The sequence below is a fragment of the Crinia signifera genome, chromosome 1, assembly GCF_055691185.1.
Source record: "Crinia signifera chromosome 1, ASM5569118v1, whole genome shotgun sequence".
Classification (NCBI taxonomy): Eukaryota; Metazoa; Chordata; class Amphibia; order Anura; family Myobatrachidae; genus Crinia; species Crinia signifera.
In genome coordinates, this window is record NC_139217.1 from 380,314,808 (window position 1) to 380,338,690 (window position 23,883).

The 23,883-nt window shown below is 43.5% G+C and overlaps 1 protein-coding gene and 1 long non-coding RNA gene across 6 annotated transcripts in view; one reads left to right on the forward strand and one right to left on the reverse strand.

Annotated features, from left to right (window-relative positions):
• NOS1 (nitric oxide synthase 1) overlaps nucleotides 1-23,883 on the reverse strand; it is a 290,226-nt gene that overhangs the window by 195,713 nt on the left and 70,630 nt on the right. The gene's annotated exons all lie outside the window — the stretch shown is intronic.
• LOC146030953 (uncharacterized) lies at nucleotides 3,370-23,518 on the forward strand. Its single transcript, XR_014456439.1, has 4 exons — nucleotides 3,370-3,495; nucleotides 12,007-12,048; nucleotides 12,477-12,578; nucleotides 22,882-23,518. It is a non-coding gene; the product is annotated as an uncharacterized LOC146030953 (long non-coding RNA).

Below are 23,883 nucleotides of genomic sequence, written 5' to 3' on the forward strand. Positions count from 1 at the left end.
GGCACCCATTCCTCATCCACATTAAGCTCCATTTTCCGTACTGGAATACCGATACTTGTATTTGATGGTCTGCACAAAGAATGTCACAGGATACAGCAGGACTCAGAATTGTAACCCTGCCTGTAAGAGAACTTTTGACCTTTTCTGACGCAGATGCCGACACGATCAGATTTAAAGATAATCTCATTCAAAAGGGAGGACAGGAGCCCACTGAGAATCTTTTCACCAAACTACTGAGATTGCGGAAAAAAGAGGTAGACTATTACCTACACGGAGTCACCTTATCAGACTACCACAGATCAGGACACATTTCCAGGGGGTTCAGGATACGCAATTCTCCAACAATAGGAAAGAACAACCCTGATTTCTGTAGAAAGTGGGTTGCGATACTGAACAAATGCAGCCTGGACCTAATTCTGCTGGTAATTTCTGAAGCCACCAAGGAATTTACACAGATTAAAGAAAAAATCTCCACATTCGAAGTATTGCATTTGGACGCCCTAAAAGCAGATACGCAAACACTGTGGCTAGACAAATTGTCTGAACAAATCAACACGTATCGTCTTGAACTCGTGAAGTTTAAGCGTAATAAACTTGATACAGTCCACAAAGATTACTTGGAAAATAACGTGTATACCTGGGCCAACACCAGCGCCACAGGTTTCCCAAGTAAACCCCGCAGAAAACCTTGGAAGTCTAGAAAAGCCTGGGGTGACACAGAAACCTCTAGCGGAGGGCACTCCACCCAAAGCGAACCTAAGGATACACACTCTAAATGCAAGCCCCCTTTAGGGGTAAGGACCCGGGCAGGCCGGGTAAGAGAAGACAGCCCACCAGAAGAGGTGGCCAGTACCTCTGCATCCTCAAAAACCAAGAGAAAGAACAAGAGCAAAGCCTAGTATTTAATCTGTCAAATAGGTCCCTGACAGAGGTCGAAATGGCAGTCCTAAGCGAAGGACTCACTTTTGTCCCCACAACCCAGTTTGACGAGTTTCAGTGGAGGATAGATTCCTATAAATTCAACCGCAGACTGAGACTCAAGGACCACTTTGACAGAACACCTACTGTGGAAAATACCACTACACAAGAAGCATTACCCATCAAGAGTACATCCACCTTCGATCCGCCAACGAACACTCAGTCTTTAAAAACATTCAACAAGTTCTGGATTATAAAGCCATGCAAATCGGCAAGTTGACAAAACTAAAGTCGACCAATTTGACCAAAAAGCAGACGCAAGCATTGAAAACACTGAGTAAAGATGATTCTTTGGTTATCCGCCCTGCGGACAAAGGCGGTGGTATCGTGGTACAGAGCCTTGAGCAATATTAGTGTGAACTATACAGGCAATTAAACGATTCTGATGTACAGTATATCGCATACTTCCCAGAGATCCTACAGAACAATTCAACCAGGAACTGTTCAAAATCTTGGAGGAAGCAGTGCAGGAGGGTACGATCACATCCACCACTGCCAAATTGCTGTATGAGGAACATCCCATTGCCCCGGTACTTTATTCCTTCCCAAAACTTCACAAAAATCCCATTAACCCGCCGGGCAGGCCGATCATAGCAGCAAGGGACTCTGTTTATTATAAGACTTCAAAATTTCTGGACTTTCACCTACAATCTACTGTTCAAGCACAAAATACGTATCTTAAAGATACCACCTCTTTGATTCTTAAATTGCAAAGTTTGCCAGAGATTCCAGAGGGCAGCCTGTTGTGCACACTTGATGTGGTGAGCCTTTATACTAGCATACCACATGGGGCAGGTATAGAGGCCACCCGGAGGCTGCTTACCTACAGTCCTTTTTACAAAGGACCAGATTTATCGTTGTTCATTGATTTATTGAGATTAACACTTACAAGAAATTCTTTTTTGTTTGACGGGCAATGGTATTTGCAGCGCCGGGGCTGCGCAATGGGATCTTGCGTAACTCCGGCGTTTGCAAATAGCTACATGTTTGAAGTGGAGAGAGAATTCTTTTTGAGAGATGTGCAAATCAGCAGCAATATTTTGTTCTTTATTCGTTACATCGACGATCTCCTGTTGATTTGGTCAGGACCCAAACATGAACTGATCAATTTAATTGATAAAGTTAATCAGGTGGATTCCACCATAAAATTTACATATGAAATCAGTGATACAACAGTCCATTATCTGGACGTTCAAATTTCTCTGGTACAGGGTGCCATTAAAACCTGCCTGTACAAAAAACCCACAGACAGGAACACGATTTTACATCACTCGAGTCAACATCCCGTGTCGACCAAAAAGGGTCTACCTATGTCGCAGTTCCTTAGAGCGCACAGGATTTGTGACAATATACAGGACACGGAACGGGAAATTGATCTAATGATCAACAAGTTCCTAATAAGAGGTTACAAAAAAAAAATGAATTAATAGCAGCAAAAGAAAAAGTATTTAAAAACACAGAGAAAATTAGCCTTGTATCCAAAGAATAAAAATCAAGCCATCCAACCAGGAATGGAACGCATTCCATTTGTGCAAAAATATTGCCCAGCTAGCCCAGACATTGTTAAAATGACTCGTGACATGTGGCCACTTGTACAGAAAGATCCTTCCAATAAGGGCTTTACCCGCAGAATGATCTTACCCAGTTTCCAGCGACAACGCAATCTTAAAGATTGGTTGGTGAGAAATGATGTCTCTAACCATCAAAAGAAATCCAATAGTAACTTCCTTACTAAAAAACCAGGATGTTACAAGTGCATCAATTGCACGACTTGTCGATTTTTGGAAACAGGTAGTTATATCTCTCATCCCCACTCTGGGGAAAAAATCCCCATTAAACATGTACTGACCTGTTCAAGCACTTACGTTGTGTACACTATAAAATGTCCGTGTGGTCTCCTCTACGTGGGGAAGACCACCAGACAATTTAAGGAAAGAATGGCGACACACAGGTCGACCATAAGGCAATCTCTTGAGGGCAAAAAAGTACCCAATGAGCAACCTGTCCCCCGACATTTTAGAGAAAACAGCCATAGTTTGGCTACACTTCGTTATAAAATCATTGATCAAGTCCCATTTAATGTCAGGGGGGGAGACCGGGGTAAACTTTTACTCCAGTTAGAAAACAGATGGATACACCGTCTAAACATGGTACACCCCCTGGGCTTGAATGAACATTGTAGTTTTTCTTGTTTCTTGTAAATACCCTGCATGATATACGTGCATTTCATCATTGTCAAAGTTGACAGTTCAGGTTTATTTATGTTTATATAACCTGTTTTTCCATATGTAGCGACTTGCACCATACAGTGTATTTATATGTATCGAGCAGACATTCATTGCATGTATCTTTTACAAATATGTGTTTTTCACTTCTTTGTTTATAGGGGTTGCCTGGTTACCTATCCTGAAGTCCGTGCGCTCCGGCTGGAGCGCGTCGCATAGCAGTGACGTCAGTCATGATCGGATGGAGGACGGCAGCCAGCAATCCCGCAGCACGGTGATGGGGGTTATTTAGGTGAGTCAATGTATTTCTGTTTTGTGAGCCTGAGGACGTGCAATAAAGCACGAAACGTTGCTTAACTGTAAGACCGCCGTGTCTGCGTATTGTTTTTCCATAGCTGAGAGACCTGTGAGTGCTTACACCCTGCCGCATTGTTCCATATGGGAGTTTTCTCCTAGCTCAGCACCCGGGCAAGCTGATATATACGAGCCTGGTTGGAGTGCCATTACCTACAAGTGTATATATATATATATATATATATATATATATATATCAAAACGCCAGCATATACGCTAGTATGACAGGAAAGGCTGTGCCTCACCTGCCTCAACCCACCGCACACCACTGATAACTATAATGTTTTTCTATTAAATTTACTGTTCAGGGCCAAGGCGGAGGTTGAATTAGTTTCTCCTCACCATGAGAAGTAGTGGAACTCCGTTCCCTCTGACTTTAACCCCTGCTCCTTGCTATCATTAAGCTGACTCCACTCCCCACCTCTTGTCCATCCATCCACCGGGTCAGTTATATTCAATGCCAAACAGGCGAGATATGATGGTGAGCAGTGCCTATTGCTTGCCGTCATAGCCCGCCCTCAGTATTCAACCCATCCCCTGCACTGCACTCGCTGTTTCCACCTCACTGTTTCTAAAAAGGGAGGTGGAACGGCGAGGCTCACGGCTATATTCAGCAGGCTCGTTGCATTAGCGGCCAACCTCGCTGGTCATGGGAATTCTCGCCATCCTCTGACGTTGAGGATTTCACCAGAACATAGAATAGGACGAGCAGCCGGCCTTGCCATAAAAACCCCCTCGCCGGCCGCATTGAATATACCCCTATGGCTGGCTTTAGTATAGTTCCAGCAATATGTTTAAATTATTTCATTCCTGTTAGCAATTGATCCATGGCACAAAAGCAAATTCTCAATTATCTTTTACAGTAATAAGTGCATTTACTTTGTATTATTATATAGAATTCATTTTATTTTACATTGTGAATATGACTTAATGTTTGTTAACACTGTCCATGCAAAGAAAAATACAACGGAATCTGCTGCGCTATTTAAGAAACTGTAAATAAATAAATAAATAAAAATTACTATATTACATACTGTACTGTAGCTATCCTCTGGTCTGCGACATTGGTTGTCTCATTTTCCTAATTTAGACATGTATGATTTATTATTATTCTTCACTCATCGATAAAGATACTTAAGATAATGCAGAGACGTTCCTACAACATCTTTCATCGTGATTCATTATCCCCTCATAGGATATTTATTATTGGCCTTGGTTCAAATTTGGGAGGTTCTAGTGCTAATTTATGTTATTGCCTGTGGTCCTTTCCAGTTATTAGAGGGGCTTGGATCCATGGTGGTTTTTCAAACCTGATCACAAAGCAAATTTTTAAGCAAATGTTTAACCATGTTGCATTGCTGGTGGGGAAGATTTAACATGTGTAGAGAGAGTTAGATTTAAGTGGGGGTGTGTTCAAACTGAAATCTAATGTGTAAGAATAAAGCAGTCGGTACTTATCCAGCACAGAAACAAAATAACTGATTCACATCTAAACTCTATCTGCACATGTGACATCTGCCCCACCTGCAGTGCAACATGGTTTTTTCCATTTGCTAAAAAAATGTGCTTTGTAATCAGGTCTTAACACCCCCCATGTGTTAAGGTCTGCTTTAAATATCTTAGTCAATTATATTATCTTGTCCCCTAAAAGGGCTGTCATAGGGATACGTCTACAAGGCGTACAAGTTTCTAAAGCTGGGGGAAAAAATATCCAGGCTGTAACACAAACAGCAAGAAAGAGTATTCACCAGGTTTGGATCCAAACAGCCCCTCCCCCCTTTAGATTTGTCTAGGGATAAATATTTTTGCCATATTCATATGCATCAGTTAGATGCCTCTCTCCAGACACAGAAACACGTGTATTTTTTTCAGGTATTGGAGAGTATAATTAACTCCCAGTCTGCCTCTGTCGAGGAACATATTACAACATGGTTCCAATCCACAGGGCCGGATTAAGCCTTCAGGGGACCCAGGTCACTTTAGACAGGGCCCCCTCCCACTTGTCATTACTGGGCGCAAACTGCATGGGAGAATAATACCACATGAAAAGTGTGTGTTTGTCCCTCTGTAACTTACAGTCTATTTATGCTCACTGCGACCCCTTCTGTGTCACTCCTGTCTGTCTTACCCTTCCCACTAGAATGTAAGCTCTCAGGAGCAGGGCCCTCTCTCCTCTTCCCTCCTGTTCTCACAGCACTCTTCTTGTATTTCAACTACAGCTCTCTTACTTACCTACAATCTATACCTGCATCTATTCTCATTCACTTCCTTATAGCTCAGCTGTATTGTGTACTAAGAATTGTGCTTTAATTGTCTTATGTCTAGTTCTGTGTACCTTGTACTGTTCTAATGTGTTCTATATGTACGGTGCTGGCTGGTGCAATCACCATGTGGCGCCACTAAATGGCTGCCTGGGTGCTGCACAGCTCAGTAATTATATGTTCTCCATGTCTGTGTCCCTCATTAGAGTACATCTATATTATATATATATCTATCTGTACTGTTACTGGCTCCCTACCTGGCTGTGCAATCACTATGTGGCGCCGCTGAATGGCTGCCTGGGTACTGCACAGCTCGGTAAATATGTTCCCAATGTCCGTGTCCCTTATTAGAATGTGTCTTGTGCATATCTGTACGTGTGATGTATATCTGTACTGCCATTGTTGCCTGTTCCTTGTACTGATACCCCTTTGTATTACAGTATGTGCATTGTTTTTTCATGTCTGTAAAGTGCCTTAAGTCCTGTTGGAGAAAGTGTGCTATATAAATAAAACTTACTTACTTACTACCTTACTCTGTGGGAGACCTTACAGGCTTAGTGCTGCCTCTGATTAAAAACCCTACCATGATGAGGCCACTGCTGCTGCTGTCCTCCATGGGCCTGAGAAGCATGTGATGAGCTCCACAAACAGCCTCTCAGCCTCTGAGCTCTTGTGCAGTCTCATGGGGCTTAGTCAACTCACTGTAATGCACTGCACATTTGTGCACTCAGTGTGCCTCTGCTCCCGCTGTTCAGCACAATTAATCATTGTCACATTGGCAGATAGGTGAAGCTGCAGCACTACCCCACTCCCATACACAAAACCTTTAGCAATTATTTTTTTTTTTTTAATAAAAATACATGCAGACCACAGGGGGCCCTAGATAGAGGCAGCCCAGGGGTACTGACCCCCCCTTAATCTGTCCCTGCCAATCCATACTCTGGTATGAAAGCAATTTTCCTACAGTACTCTCCTATTATTATATTATTCTCAACCTTGTTTTCTCTTCTTCATTGAAACATACTGTAGATGCACATACAATTTTTATTAAATATATTTATAATACCATTTGATTTTTTATATTTTTAACACAGATCAGCTGACAGTGGGGCACAAAGAAGGAGACCTCCGATCAGCCTGTGAACTTTTTAACCTTTAGGGCCAACCCTTCTAGTCAGGCTTAACAGCCCTAGCGCTTGTAGCAGATCCAATGGTGAGACACTTTAAAATAAGAACATTAACATCGGTCAACATTCAATGTAGACCATTTTTGAATTTAAAAAAAATGACAATGAATTTAAACATTTAAACCAGACTGTTTGAATTGCAAAGAGATTTGGACTGGAAAGGGTTAAACATGCATGGCATATCATATTTACTTGTCAGGGCAGAACACGGGTAGTAGTACCAGAGGCAAGCCCTAATAAGCCAAGACTGAAATAGGAAGAGAAAGTGGTGTTATAAAATGCCAACCCACCACCTCATTTTATTACACTACTTTCTCTTTCTATTTCTCAGTCACTTCTGTTGTTTTTATTTTTCGCAGTCTTAATTCTAACTAATAAAATTACATTTTAATATTCTAAGGTGCACCATGTAAGTGATGGTCTAGTGGTAGCACACCCCCGTATCAAATTTGTAAAATCTTGACAATACTAGCCATAAAAAGGAGGCTTGAAGTGCATAGTCACGCTTTTTGAAAATAATTAATCTGAAATATGATTACGCGCTTCCAACGGTGCAGGCGCAAACCGGCGGTTCCATCATAAAAAGCCGTCTATATGTCCAGTGAAACATACCCACGATCTGAGGAAGCCGCTGATACCGACTAGGAGGTGGAGAAATGCCTAATCAACCAAATACCTATTCTCTCTGGATACAAGAATTTGCTGGAGCTTGTATTTGTCTGCCATCTTTGGGAGAACAAAGGTTCATAAATATCTCCCTTGATCTACAGGTCATACCCAGGGCTCCCGAACCAGAACACACATGGGGAGGTACACATACTGTAACTGGGTCCCAGTGTGAAAATCCATTGGTCTGGCCAGTACCTCCAGGCATATACCTATACTAAAAAGCTGCTAAATCTTACTATTTGAGTTTATACATGTAACTATATTTTATATGTTAATTCTGTTTGTTATATTTTTAAACATTGGCCAGTGACTTTAATTTTATGTATAATAAATACTAGTTATTTCAAAAAGATACTCTCACGCAGTCTTTATATGGTTGTATTTAATGTCATTTTATTACACCACTTTCTCTTTCCATTTCTCAGTCATTTCTGTTGTTTTTATTTTTTGCAGTCTTATTTCTAACTGATAAAAATTAAATTTTAATATTCTTAGGTGCACCCTGTAAGTGATGGTCTAGTGGTAGCATACCCCCATATAAAAACGTCCTGTGCAATTGGCACCACTTACTTCAATAAGGATCATTACCCTAGTTAATGCTTATTATAGAATGTAGACAATGAATTGCAGTACTACTGGTAACAGGAATATTAAATACAGACATGCCCACATATACATACTGTATCTTTTATGCCCCGTATGATGTGAAAAGCTTGGCGATTCCCATGCTTGAGTACTTTTACCAGAGTTTTGTGCATCTTAATTCACTAATACAGGTTGAGTATCCCGTATCCGAGTATCCTTTATCCAAATTATTCCAAAAACCATACATCCAGAAAGTGGGGAAAAAAAATTGTTTTTGCTAAAAACTTACTGGGGACATCTGTAACTGGCACTACTGAGGACATGATATGTAACTGGCACTACTGAGGACATGATATGTAACTGGCACTACTGAGGACATGATATGTAACTGGCACTACTGAGGACATGATATGTAACTGGCACTACTGAGGACATGATATGTAACTGGCACTACTGAGGACATGATATGTAACTGGCACTACTGAGGACATGATATGTAACTGGCACTACTGAGGACATGAAATGTAACTGGCACTACTGAGGACATGATATGTAACTGGCACTACTGAGGACATGATATGTAACTGGCACTACTGAGGACATGATATGTAACGTAACTGGCACTACTGAGGACATGATATGTAACTGGCACTATATATGTGCAAGACAATGATTGCTTGGCATTTAAATTCAGTATCTGAGATAGTACACAAATTTTGTTTCATGTTTTGAAACCTTGTTTTTTGAACAAATAAAATATATTTGTGTTCATTTCATGTGGGTGATGTGTTTATACAACATAAATGCAAGATACTTCAAAATGCATCATTGAAATATTAAAATATTTCGAAATATGGAATAATTTGTTATCCAAAATTCTGCTGGTCCCGAGCATTTTGGATAAAGGATACTCAACCTGTACTGTACTAAATAACAAATAGTTTAATAATGAAAAAGTATTGAATTTAGGATTAGCATTTTTGTTGCAGAGGAAGTGTAAATTCTGTATATACACTTTCCTAAATGTTACTGCGAATTAGCTAAGTGTACTTAATCTTTAGGAATAGTATTTACAGATGGGGCAGGTCCCATCTTGGCTACCTATGGCGAGAGTTTCGCCAGCTCGCCATGGCGCCCGCCATCGCAATACATTTTAAATGCTTGGCGATTCGCCGTGGCGTCTCCGGATGAGTGCAATACCAGTGATCATCCACCAGATGTCACTTTTGAAAACCTCTTTGCGCATGCGTAAAATTTATGCTGCAGCGCGTGCATGAAGCGCAGGAACTACAGTACATTAAATAATTTATTGTCCCTGGCAAGCCTAGTCAGCGCCTCTCTCACACCACCGGCACGAGCATGATCCCATCTCTTTGAAGGAGAGGATCATGCTGATGCGGGCGGAGAGGCGCTGCATTTGTTTAACACGAAGGAGCGTCTCTGACGGACGCTCTTGCGACCCAGTTGCACAGACGTTCCAGTAATGAGATGCTTTTGCGTCTGAGTTGTTATTATGGCAGGGTACTACAGAAAAGTACTTTACTACTATTGTGCTGTGTCCAGCAAGCTGTACTGTTCTATAGATAGTGTACACACTAATAAATAAAATTACATTGCATTGCGTACACAATCATTACATTAAATTATACTGTACTGTATTGTACGTCTCATTGGTTTTTTTTGACAGGTGCTGGCCTTTGGTTAGTACAGTATTGTAGTTTTAACACACATAAAAAATTCCGGTTACCAATAAGGCTTTCTTGGCGTCTAAATTTGCATGGGCGCTTGAGCGTCTGTACGGGTACTATACTGGTACTATACTGGAGCGGCACGGACGCTAATGCGTCTCAGTATACAGTATGTTCTAACGGTGGCCACATTTTGGTGTTATGACATTCACAGTAAGTTACTGATTCGTATAGGGATCATTTTACTTTTGCACACAGTACGGTTACAGTCATGTACAGTATACAGTGGAACTGTAGATTTAGTAAGCTCGTTGAAGTGATACAATGTCTGTAGTTTCACAGGTTTTACGCTCGCCACAAAATATGTCAAAAAAAGTACTGTAACTTAACACCATGCCAACATGGTTAGTTCATAACCCCACTATCCATGTTGGCATGGAGTTGATTTTAAATAGCGTGGCGAGCGTAGCGAGCCACCGAGCCCCGCAAGGGGACTCAGACGCACGGCGCCATAGTGGCGCCGTGAAACTACAGAAGTACTGTACTGTACAGTTTTTCAGTGGTCATTCAGCTGCTACTGTATACATTGCTGTGCTGTACAGTACCTGTCATGTTTTTAAGACAAGCATGTACAGTACAGTAAATTCACAGTTACTGTAGGAGCTGATTGCCATGTGATAAACTACTCAATGGCAGGCGCGCAGAATGCGACGCTTGTTCCGCACAGGACGCACGTGATCAGGGCGCCATTTTTATGTGATAAACTACTCAATGGCAGGCGTGCAGAATGCGACGCTTGTTCCGCACAGGACGCACGTGATCAGGGCGCCATTTTTATTATAAAGATAATAAAAGATGGCTGCACCACGCAGAGCGAGGAGAGCGAGGCCCTTCAGGCGCGGAGAGCTCCTCATCCTGGTTGCTTGGCGGGACAGGCCCCTGGTGACCAACAGAGAGGTGGTGGAGGCATACCAGGAGGCTAGCCAAGCCATCAGGGTGCGCTTCAGGAGGGAGAGACCAGTGAGGGCCCTCCAGCGCAGATGGAGCGACCTGGTCCGTCGGGACCCCCAACTGCTGGACTCCCTAAGGGAATGTAAGTATTATACAGTACGCCAATATGGCGCCGTGCGTCTGAGTCCCCTTGCGGGGGTTAGGTGAAATGAGGGAGATTGCTAGACTAATGAGGGAGATTGCTGCTACAGTATTTCAGGGAGTTTCCTGCAGATTGCAGGAGGGTAGGCAACTATGCTGTACAGTACATGCTTGTTGCCATGGGTGATTTCCTACAGCATTTGTTTTCAATGTGGTCCAGAAGCTGGCTGTACCTGCATATGGAATGCTACAGTACAGTACAGTATGTTACAGTGATTTCCATGAGTACACTATTTCATACTGTATGCAGATACAGCCTCAGTCACATACAGATTATAGGCATGCTGCATATCATTTTATGCCTAGCTGCTGGTGCCCCTAGGCATTCCAAACGCCCTAGAAATTTGCCTAATTTACCTATGCCTAGGGCCGGCATTTGTTTTCAATGTGGTCGTTACATGCCTATTGCCACATGCTAGTTTCCTACAGTATTTGTTTTCAATGTGTTCATTACATGCCTGTTGCCATGGGGTGATTACATGCTACAGTAGTTGTCACCAGAGATTTCCTACAGCATTTTGTTTTCATGGTGGTCATTACATGCCTGTTGCCATGGGGTGATTACATGATTCTGTAGTTGGCACACAGGATTTCCAACAGTATTTGTTTGCAATGTTGTCATGCTAGTTGTTTGGCACGAGGGATTGCCTACAGTATTTGTTTTCAATGTGGTCTTTACTGTACATGCCTGTTGCCATGGGCTGATTACATGCTACAGTAGTTGGTTGGCACGAGGGATTGCATACAATATTTGTTTTCAATGTGGTCATTACAGTACAGTACATGCCTGTTGCCATGGGTCATTACATGTCCTTACATTCTCATTGCCATGTTGTACAGTATTTGCGTGCATTTTTTCATGGGTACTGTATACTGTAACTGTATACTGTATACTGTATTTTTACAGGTATCAGCAGGATGACGCCGCTGGAGAGGCACCAACACCATTGTAAGTACAGTACTGTACTGTACATTGCAGTGCATACTGTATACAGTACTGTATCCTGCTGTATACACAAAGATGGATTTTGACTTTAAAACATGTGGCATACTGCTCCTGGACTTCCTTGCCAGTGCCAGTTGCAGAGGCGGAACTGCACCATTGTCCAAAGTTCAAATAGGGGAGCCACACAATGAGTCCTGGACTGTGGTGTTTGGGGTGGCAGTTGGTGGGTCTACCCTATCTGATTTTTGGACTCTGCTGCAGTCCTGCAACTGCCACTGGCATGGAAGTCAAGCAACAGAGCATTTTTTCCCTCCTGAAATGGGTCATGTTGGGAGGTACAGTAATGTACAGTATGCATGTGGTGTCATACTGTAACACATACAATACAGGTGTGTTACAAAATTTCCTATTTTTGGTTTGCTTTTCCACAGTCCCACCAAGTCAACAGAGCCCGCGGCGGCGTTCGCGCGCCCCCACTTCCGAGGAGGAGAGCAGCACCACCCCGGAGGAGGAGGCAGGACACAGCGCAGATGGTAAGTACTGTATTGGACTGTATAACACCAGTGTTCCCATGTTCCCGCCATGTGTGCCGAATAATATCATACTTGTGGGCCCGACATGTGTACTGCGTAACACCTGTGGGACCACCATGTGAACCCTATAACACTTGTGGGACCCACATGTGTGCCATGCGGTATAACACCTGGGGCGAAATGTTATAGGGTGCGATTTTTGGACGAGTTCCAAACTCGCCAGAAATCGCACCTTTAAAAATCGCATTTTTAGACGCTAATTCGCATATGTAATGAGATGCGAATTAGCGGCAAAAAATGCGATTTGCCGCGATTTAGGTCGATTTTTAGTCATGAAAATGTGCGCATTTTCAGTCCTGAAAATGTGCGCATTTTCATATATGCGATTTTGGTTGTCAAAAAAAAAAGAAAAAAAACGGCGTGCGGTCCCCCCCCTAAGCATAACCAGCCCCGGGCTCAAAAAGCCGGTGCTGGTATCATAAAATCAAAGGAACAATCAAGTTGGGGTTCCCTGGATTTTATAAAACCAGCACCAGGCTCAAGGTCCGGCGCTGGTTCCCAAAATACGGGGGACAAAATGACTAGGGGTCCCCCGTATTTTAAGAACCAGCACCGGACACAACCAGCCAGCAGGGTAATGCCACAGCCGGGGGGAGACTTTTTATACAAGTCCCCCCGGCCAAAGCATTAACCCCCTGGCTGGTCAGCATGGGCAGGGGTCCTGGGGAAGTGGGGACCCCCCCAATGAAGGGGTCCCCCCCCTCCAGGACTTACCAGCCCATGCTGATAGTCCGGGGCTGTCCCCGATGCCCCTGGGCGGTGGGCATCGGGCTGATATTTGGTGTAAAAGAATAGATAAACTATTGTTTTTTACTGTGGCACTACAAGTGCCAGCAAGCCTCCCCAGCAAGCTGGGACTTGGAGAACCACAAGTCCCAGCCTGCTGGGCATTAAAGGGCCCGCTGGCACTTGTAGTTCCACAGTTAAAAAAATAGTGCACAAAACACACTGACACACATTTTAAATAAAACTTTAATACACACATTACACACATACTAATACTTACCTATCTTCTTCCCGTAGGTAGCCCTGGTCCTGATGTCCTCCGGTCCTGTGTCGGCGTTCCTCTTCATGTCGACGTCCTTCTTGAAGTCGACGTCCCTGTCGGCGATGGCGTCCGGTGTCCGGGTCCGACGAAATCCATGGAGGAAGCTGTGGAAGGAAACCATACTCACCTGTCCCAGCGCGACGTAGTCCAGGTAAGGGTCTTGGAAAAAAAACAAACCGACACCCGAATCCAAGCGGACACGACGGAGACGCACGTGTGTTTGTTTACATCGTGCGGCTCCGCCTCCCGAATGCCGCTATTGGCCGCCTTGCGGCCTAGCGGCTCCTGATTGGCCGCTAGGCCGCAAGGCGGCCAATAGCGGCATTCGGGAGGCGGAGCCGCACGATGTAAACACCGTTGCGTCTCCGTCGTGTCCGCTTGGATTCGGGTGTCGGTTTGTTTTTTTTCCAAGACCCTTACCTGGACTACGTCGCGCTGGGACAGGTGAGTATGGTTTCCTTCCACAGCTTCCTCCATGGATTTCGTCGGACCCGGACACCGGACGCCATCGCCGACAGGGACGTCGACTTCAAGAAGGACGTCGACATGAAGAGGAACGCCGACACAGGACCGGAGGACATCAGGACCAGGGCTACCTACGGGAAGAAGATAGGTAAGTATTAGTATGTGTGTAATGTGTGTATTAAAGTTTTATTTAAAATGTGTGTCAGTGTGTTTTGTGCACTATTTTTTTAACTGTGGAACTACAAGTGCCAGCGGGCCCTTTAATGCCCAGCAGGCTGGGACTTGTGGTTCTCCAAGTCCCAGCTTGCTGGGGAGGCTTGCTGGCACTTGTAGTGCCACAGTAAAAAACAATAGTTTATCTATTCTTTTACACCAAATATCAGCCCGATGCCCACCGCCCAGGGGCATCGGGGACAGCCCCGGACTATCAGCATGGGCTGGTAAGTCCTGGAGGGGGGGGACCCCTTCATTGGGGGGGTCCCCACTTCCCCAGGACCCCTGCCCATGCTGACCAGCCAGGGGGTTAATGCTTTGGCCGGGGGGACTTGTATAAAAAGTCTCCCCCCGGCTGTGGCATTACCCTGCTGGCTGGTTGTGTCCGGTGCTGGTTCTTAAAATACGGGGGACCCCTAGTCATTTTGTCCCCCGTATTTTGGGAACCAGCGCCGGACCTTGAGCCTGGTGCTGGTTTTATAAAATCCAGGGAACCCCAACTTGATTGTTCCTTTGATTTTATGATACCAGCACCGGCTTTTTGAGCCCGGGGCTGGTTATGCTTAGGGGGGGGACCGCACGCCGTTTTTTTTCTTTTTTTTTGTTTTAACTATTTTTTTACAACAGAACCATGCACAGATCTCAATGATCTGTGCATGTTTCTGATAAAAGCGCCAGGCAGAACCTGGTCTATTTTTTTTGCGATTTTTAGTAAGCTTTACTAAAAATCGCAACCCATTAAATATGCGACTTCTATCCTTTTTAATGGGAAAACATCTGGATGCGATTTTTAGTCTAACTAAAAATCGCACCTTTAAAAAATGCGATTTTTCCCGCAAATCGCACCCTATAAAATATGCGATTTTCGGGAAATGCCCGAAAACGGCATATTTTGCGGGAAAAATCGCAAAAAAAAAAAAAACGCACCCTATTACATTTCGCCCCTGGTGTACCTTATACCATCTGGGGTCCAAAGAAGTTACTGTAGTCCATCAAGTTCAACCAACTGAACTGTACGGGACAGTATCTACAGTAACTTGTAACTCATTAGTTACAAGTTACTGTAGATACTGTCCACTACAGTTCAGTTGGTTGACTTAAGTAAAACATACAGTACAGTACAGTATCTACAGTACTGTATGGTCCAGTACAGTACATTACTGTACTGAATGTTTACTGTATTTTGTCTTTTTTTTCTGTTGCAGTGTCTGAAACTGTCCCCACCGCCCTGGACGCCCGGGAGGGGCCGCAGCAGCAGCATTTTTATACGCCCGCACCTTCTCCCTGTTGCTGGAGAGAGTGAGGTCTCTACAGCGCACCAGGTGCCTAAGCTCCCGGGTGCTGTATGGCTCTTCTCTGCTGCGCTGCGCCATTGTACAGCATACAGTGCAGTAGGCTAAAAATGGCGGAGCGGGCGTCCTAGTAACACACGCTGTGTGCGACACATGACATTCATCATGCGTCCCAAAACTTTATTTTGTTCTTGTGTAGTTTCACGGCGCCATCATGGCGCCGTGCTACTTCCGGGTTGGGTGCGCTCGCCAAACTACTGTATCTAAAATAAAGTAACTTACTGTAACTCCATGCCAATGTGGATAGTTCATACCCCCACTGTCCACGTTGGCATGGAGTTGATTTAAGATACTGTGGCGTGGCCAGCGTAGCATCCGCAGCCCAGTGGCGAAACCCGCGTCCCAGCAGCGTCTGAGACGAACCAGCGTCTGAGACGGCCCGCCCCTTTGCGGATTAGTGCTGCAGGAGATGGTGTAGTGTAATGTCCTGGAATGTATTTCAGGTCGGTTCAACCCCCCTCCGCCCCTGGGGGGATGGGGGGGATGGGAGGAGGCGGTTGACCTCAGCTGCATACAGTATACTGTAGTACACATTACTCCGTGGAAGAGACAATAGTGCAATGGTACTGTAGCCAAATCAAGTCCTCTTACTCTACAGTACCAACACTTCATGAACACCTACAGTAGCTGTGGCACAGGTGTACTCGTTACTGACTGACACATTATAAATGATCCACAGGTGGAGCTAATTACCTCACTTACAGTATGATTCTGTGAGGACACCTGTAAAACATTAACTGTTTTATTTGTCTAGTTTTGTTAAAACTGTTACATTTCATGGTTTGGCTTTAAGAAATATCACTCTACAAAATATTCGAATAAAAAAAAAAAAAAATTGACACCGTGATCGAACACGGGTCTCCTGCATGAAGACGGGCGCAGCTACCCACTACACTACGCAACACATTGATGTCTTTGGTCGGTAGAGTGCTGATATAATAATCTGTGGGGCCTGCTGCCCAGTGGCGAAACCCGAGCCCCAGCAGCGTCTGAGACGGCCCGCCCTTGACAGACCAGCGTCTGAGACGGCCCGCCCCTTCGTGGATTACCGCTGCAGGAGATGGTGTAGTGTAATGTCCTGGAATGTATTTCAGGTCAATTCAACCCCCTCCTCCCCTGGGGGGAGGGGGGGAGGGGAGGAGGCGGTTGACCTCAGCTGCATACAGTATACTGTAGTACACATTACTCCGTGGAAGAGACAATAGTGCAATGGTACTGTAGCCAAATCAAGTCCTCTTACTCTACAGTACCAACACTTCATGAACACCTACAGTAGCTGTGGCACAGGTGTACTCGTTACTGACTGACACATTATAAATGATCCACAGGTGGAGCTAATTACCTCACTTACAGTATGATTCTGTGAGGACACCTGTAAAACATTAACTGTTTTATTTGTCTAGTTTTGTTAAAACTGTTACATTTCATGGTTTGGCTTTAAGAAATATCACTCTACAAAATATTCGAATAAAAAAAAAAAAAAAATTGACACCATGATCGAACACGGGTCTCCTGCATGAAGACGGGCGCAGCTACCCACTACACTACGCAACACATTGATGTCTTTGGTCGGTAGAATGCTGATATAATAATCTGTTGCGTCTGCAGCCCCATTGGCGAAACCCGAGTCCCGACAGCGTCTGAGACGGTCCTTTAAAGAATTAGCGCTGTAATGTGCTGTACTGTATTTAAGGTCAAGTCAACCCCCTCCTCCCCTGGAAAGGGAGGAGGCGATTGACATACACATTATGCACAGTACCAACAGTTCAAAATATTCAGCATCGGCTACGTGAACGTGAAGGTAAATGCTTGTATACTGTAGGATCATGACACTACAGTACACGGCCCTTTTGCGCGCTTCGATGTTCACGAGCGACTCATTTGCATGAGCGTCTCATTTCCTATGAGCAGCTCATCACGCACGAGCGTCTCATACTGCAAGCGCGCTCCGTACGGCGAATGGCGGGTTTCCATTGGCACATTGCAGTATAGCACTCCGACTCTAGCTTGATGGAGCATTAGCCACCCAGTGGTGGCGGATTGTATTGCATGGCGTGAACCCACGCCCCTTGGCGGACGCCGGCGCAAGAAGAATTTCGGAGCGCCAGAACCTCCGCCATGGCGGCCTGGCGGCAAGGATGGGACCTGCCCTATCTGTATGTTACAAAAGAATTGGTGTAATGAAGGGACCTACAAATGCAGCGATTTAGGGGCATTTGCTAAGCGATCTCACTACACCGCCCTTAATGCCCTTACACCGCTCCATGCGTAGGGGCGTAGCGATACGTGGCCCCGCTGGGGTCAGGGTCAGTGTTCTCAGTGGAGAACACTGGCCCTGACCGATCACTCAGCACACAGCACTGGCACATATCTTTATGCTGAGCGATCTTGCTGAGAGCTCTAAACGATAAGCAGTGCTCAGAATGCCACTCAGCATCTTCCCATGCATAGGCCCTGTAAGATGTAAATTTTAGGAATAGTTGCATGGTGTGGCTTAAGGTGCATAAGCAGGGTGCAATTTTGGCTTACGATTTTGACTATGGCAGTGTATACCATGCTTGCGATACCGATGCACGGTTAGTATCATACAACATATTTCCACATAGTCAATATCGTAAGTGCACATAGTCAAAATCATATCCATGCACTTAAAGGGGAAATCGCATAGTCAAAATCAGCCAGAGCCAGGATTGCTCCGGAGCTATTTCGTACAATTTGACAATAGGTTAACTAAGCTAACACTTCTCCAATTGTTGCCATTCTCTGACATATCACATTAAACCACCTCTGTTATTGTATAGGTTGAGTATCCCTTATCCAAAATGCTCGGGACCAGAAGAATTTTGGATAACGGATTTTTTGGATAACAGAATATTTTTTATTTCAATGATGTATCTTGCATTTATGTTGTACAAACACATCAAACACATGAAATACACACAAATATATTATCTTTGTGCATAAAACATGGTATCAAAAAATGAAACAAAGTCTGTGTACAATCACAGGCACTGAATTTGAATGCCAAGCAATCATTGCATAGTTGCCTACCCTCCTGCATTCTGCTGGAGACTCCCTGAAATAGCAGCAATCTCCCTCTCTCCCTGATTAGTCTAACAATCTCCCTCATATCACCTAGCACACATTATGTAGCTGTTACATTTTGGTACATTTACATTGAATGATCAGCACCATGTCCCAGCATTAGTGATAAAACCCAATGATCCCTATGGCTACACAATAGATGAACAATCCCTGACACGTATCATTGACTTTTCCTTAGCAAGTTTAGTAGCTCTTACTAACTGCTTTGGGGCTCTTCTACATTTGGATATATGTCATTTTCAAAAATTTCCTCTCAGATGTAGTAGTACACACCCACACACATTCACAAAATCTTTTTTAACAGTCTCATCATATATGGAACTAGACATGCCCTTTGGGTGGAGCATGGCACGCCCCCTCAATGGGCACTGTGCAAAATTCTACTACCAACTATAATCTCCCTGAAAGTAGTTTCAAAAATAGGCAAGTATGAATCATTGTCTTGCACATATTTACTGCCAGTTACATATCATGTCCTCAGTAGTGCTGTTATAGATGTACCCAGTAGGTTTTTAGCAAAAAAAAAAAATGTTTCACCATCTGGAATGTATGGTTTTGGGAATAATTTGGATAACGGATATTTGGATAAAGGATACTCAATCTGTATACATTCTAGTGTTTGCTGTATATGCTTGTTTATTTCCTTCCCATGGAACACACTGCTTACATACTTTTTTTTTACCTGCACATATCAGGCAGTGTAGATGCCAATTCCCTGTCATACAAGAATTGACACTCTGAACAGTGCCTGCAGGCAAAAAACAGTGTAACAGTAAAATACATGGGTACATAGAAGAGTATTGGAAGGAGTGGGAACACATTGTGAGCTCAATGATTAGCAGACAGAATTTGAACTTTATGATAGACCTAAGCAACTAAAAACAATTGTAATGCAAACTTGTATCGATGCAGTTGGTGGCAGTATAAACGTAAACTGTCAATTTATGGATACATTTAAAAAATGCCCTTATGCATCCAAATCGTTGGGGTAGATTCAAATAGCCACAGTGTTTCAGTTAAGCCCCTTGGGTGGTAAGTCCTGAGGGTGCACTTAACACAGATTTTTCATTTCAGGAGCTGAAAGGAAAAATCCACAATAAATGCACCCAATGGGGCTTACAGTATGGGGTAACATACATATCCCAGTGGGCTAACCGAAGAACATTTTACCATGTACAACAGTTCCTGCCTAAGTGGAGAGGGCAATACTGTATATGATGATTATTGCATAGTGCAGCCCACAGAAACATCAGAATAGGGGCTATTGCTAGTGATGTAGAAGAGAACAAATTGAATTCCACCTAAAAAACAAAACATATTTCATTTCCAGGTGAAAATATCATATACTATACATAATAATATCCATATTACATTAAACTCTGTACATAAAAGAAATCTAGAAACCTTGTTTATTTGTGCTGTAAACAGTCGGCATTCTAGTCTAACACAGCCCGCATAAGAACACAGCCCACAGCATTGCACCATGCACCTTCTTGTAGGAGAAGCTGATTATGACTCCCAGAATATACAGCGAAGCTTTTTCTGGGTTATTACTTTTAGAAAATAATATTTTTTTATAAGAAAAAGGAAAACAAACTGCTAAATAATTGAAAGCACCAATATTAAAAAATAGTCTGAAAGTCAGTGTCAGCTGAGGTACCTAGCCGAGAGCTAGATGTGTCACTGTGTGATCATGTTTTGTTATATTACAGTACACTCAATGAGAAATGGCTCAGATCTTTCCCCGAAGTGTGCAAACGTAAATCTGCCATAATCCCTTCTGCGTCCTCACTATCTACAGCATATACTGTAGATCACCCAGTTACAGTTCCCATGTTTATCCAGGTGAGCCCAGGTTTTCCTGAAGGAAATCTGTAACTTGGAATGAGATCCCTTACAGACATGCCATGATAGGTACAGGTTTAGGATGGAATGTGTTCACTATTTGTTTTACTGCAATACAGTGGCGTAAGTTCATCCAAGTTTCCCGGAGGCAAGATAAGTATTGGTGCCCCCCCCCAAATAGCTCAATCAGTAAGGTGTCTGTCTCCAGTAAGGTCATGGGATCTAATTCAGGGTGTGATAGTTGCAAAAATGATGTTAGAAGGAGAAGTCAGCCACATTAGCAATATCAACTGTTTTCAATTAACTGACTCAAACTTGATGGGGATGAGAGGTGCCCCCTTGGGAGCAGGAGCCCGGCAGCAGATGACTCCATTGCCTCCCAGAGTTCTGCCTCTGCTGCAATAAGCACCCACAAGAAAGAAAGCTATTTTAAACCCAATTCACCATTAGCCCACTAGGCAACAAACTATAAATGTATCTCTAAAATGGATTAAGATCTAATTTACTACACAATGGGCAGAAACCTACTGACTGATATCTGATCTGTTAAAAATAAAGGATATGGATCATTAGATCGTAGGGTTGGCCATCGGTGCATACGCCATCGATGGTTGCCATCGATGGTGATTCTGCACCCAGCCATCGATAGTGGCAAACTATTTGATGGATAACCATCGATAGTTTTAGCTATCGATGGTCATCCATTACATTTGACTGAATGGCCCGTGGGCCAATCAGAACATGGGGGCGGGACTTCCATGTGTCGGGGGAGGAGCTATGCTCCGTGTCCCGGCAACTTGAAAAAAAAAAAGGAAACATCGCTTCTCCTTTGCCATCGATGTAGGGAAACCATCCGGTACTCCCACATCGATGGCAAAAGTATTCGACATCGGCCACAAACAATCAATGATTTTAAATCATCGATGGTCAATGGCCATCCCTATTAGATAGAGAGCAACTAGGTCGACAAGCATTAGGTCGACACCACTAGGTCGACATGCATGAGGGTTGACATGACTGAAGGTTGACTTGCAGGAAGGTCGACATGACTGAACATCAACACGGGTTAGGTTGACAGGGTCATTAGGTTGACACAGGCATTAGGTCGACATGGGGAAGGATGACAGTCAAAATGTCGACATAGGGTTTTTCACTTTTTTATGTCCTAAATGCCGACCCAGTCAACATGGCCACTAAAATGTAGCACCGCGTCCCCTCACATGGCTCGCTGTATTCACCACGCTTCGGTCATGGTGCCTCGCTACACTCTGCACACTATTTTATTCTCTTTATCTTATTTCTGTTTTAGTGACAAATTAAATAGCAGCAGAATCATTTATCATATAAGCAAAGACATACAGGCCAAGGAGGGACAATTGTATAGTGTCAAGCAGTATACAAACAGATCAACATCTGTGAGACTTACCAATAGCTTTTGCTTTTTGTTTACCCGCTGTACGACAGTTGGTGTGTTGCCATTGATGTTACTACTGAGCTTATATTAGGAGGCACTAATAAAGATAAAGGTTACAAAAGTGCAGCCATAGTGTCTTTTTACACTAGAAAACAATGTCCAGCTGCGCACATTACAGTATATGTAAGACATTTCAATAGTGAAGCTGTTCTTAAAAATGTTCCTCAAACTGATTTACTGTAGCTGAACCTAAACCTTTATGGGGTGTACACACGTGCTGAACTTGCGGCCCTCGATATAAATTTGATATCGACAGCCGCCAGGACTCTGCAGGGTACCAGCATCGGCCTGGCGGGAGGGACGGGGCATGTGGGGGTGTGGGGTGCTGCATTGAGCAGATCATAGCAGAAATAGACTTTCCATGCACAGTCTATTTCTGCTTTTGATCCCGATGCTGCAGGGCTGCGCATCAGGATCAAATCTGCATTGAATGCTGCAGTGTCCCAATTGAGGTTCACTTTTTTTTTCAATTTGGACTATATAGTCCCAATCGAATCGAAAATGACCAGAATCGCTCAGTGTGTACAGGGAATAAGGCCCCTAGGCCTTACCCAATAAACATCTTGCAGGTCAACATACTGTAAATTGTTTAAGAGGCCAGTGAAAGCATTAACAAAAAGCAAGCTTTGTATCTTACAAAGACTTGAAGCTGAGAATAAGATCAGCTGTCTAATGATGTGATATAAATAATGGTAATATGCGTTAGTGCGTGGCTGATACCATCTGCTTTCTTCTTCACAGCCCAGTGCAAGACACGCAGTCCCGGAGTGCTGCTCCAAAGTCACCTTCTCACCAACAGTGATCGGACAACAAGGACACAACGGCAGCGCCACCCTCTCCTCTAATATTTATTACAAATGTTACTCTTGTCAGTTATTCACATTCAAATTGCACATTATATATTAAAACAAGTGTAGATTTCCTGAGGGTGAGAAAAATATTTCTGTATTTTATACTTGAGCAAACCAACAACTTTGATCAAAAGGCCGCGTTTTAGTGTTTGCAACACTGACCTTTAAACCAAAAGATGTATGTGCAGTGCTACATTATATGCATATGACCTTTAACCCCACCCCCCCATACTTCAGAACAGCGATGACTGAATGTAGTGTGTATCTGCATTGTACTTCCCTTTATAAGTGAATAGATTCTGACAGAGCTATTTCAGAATAAAATAACAATGATGGACAGCTCCTGGCCATGTGGTGACAGATAAGCCTGTTTCAGTTTATAAATTTCATTCCGGTGTAGTTAGGTAGTCACATTATTAATGGTGAATGGGCTATATACATCTAGGAAGAGTGCAGACTATTCATCATGTCTCAGTTCCAGGTGACCTCCTCTACTCAGACTATTTATATAGTACTGTTTAACATTATAATGTAAGATATATTTGTTCTATTTCATTTAAAAAAAACACTGCATTGTATTGACTGCAAGTATTATACACATTGCATGCATAACATTACCCAGTATTTCATTTCTTTCAGTGAAAACTGAGCTTTTCTATTTGGTTTCTAATATGAGCAAACACTGGAACTTTATGTCCTCAAAATATACCGTCAGTGTCTAGCGTTACATCATCAGAAACATGCTTCTGGTTCACAATTGTCAATATACTCGATTCCCAGGGGGGACTGGTGTGACAATTTACATTTTACTGACCTGTCTATAAGCTGGATATGACAGACAATATAATAAGGGGCACTCACATGTCCTGCAGCCCCCCCGCACTGGAACCAC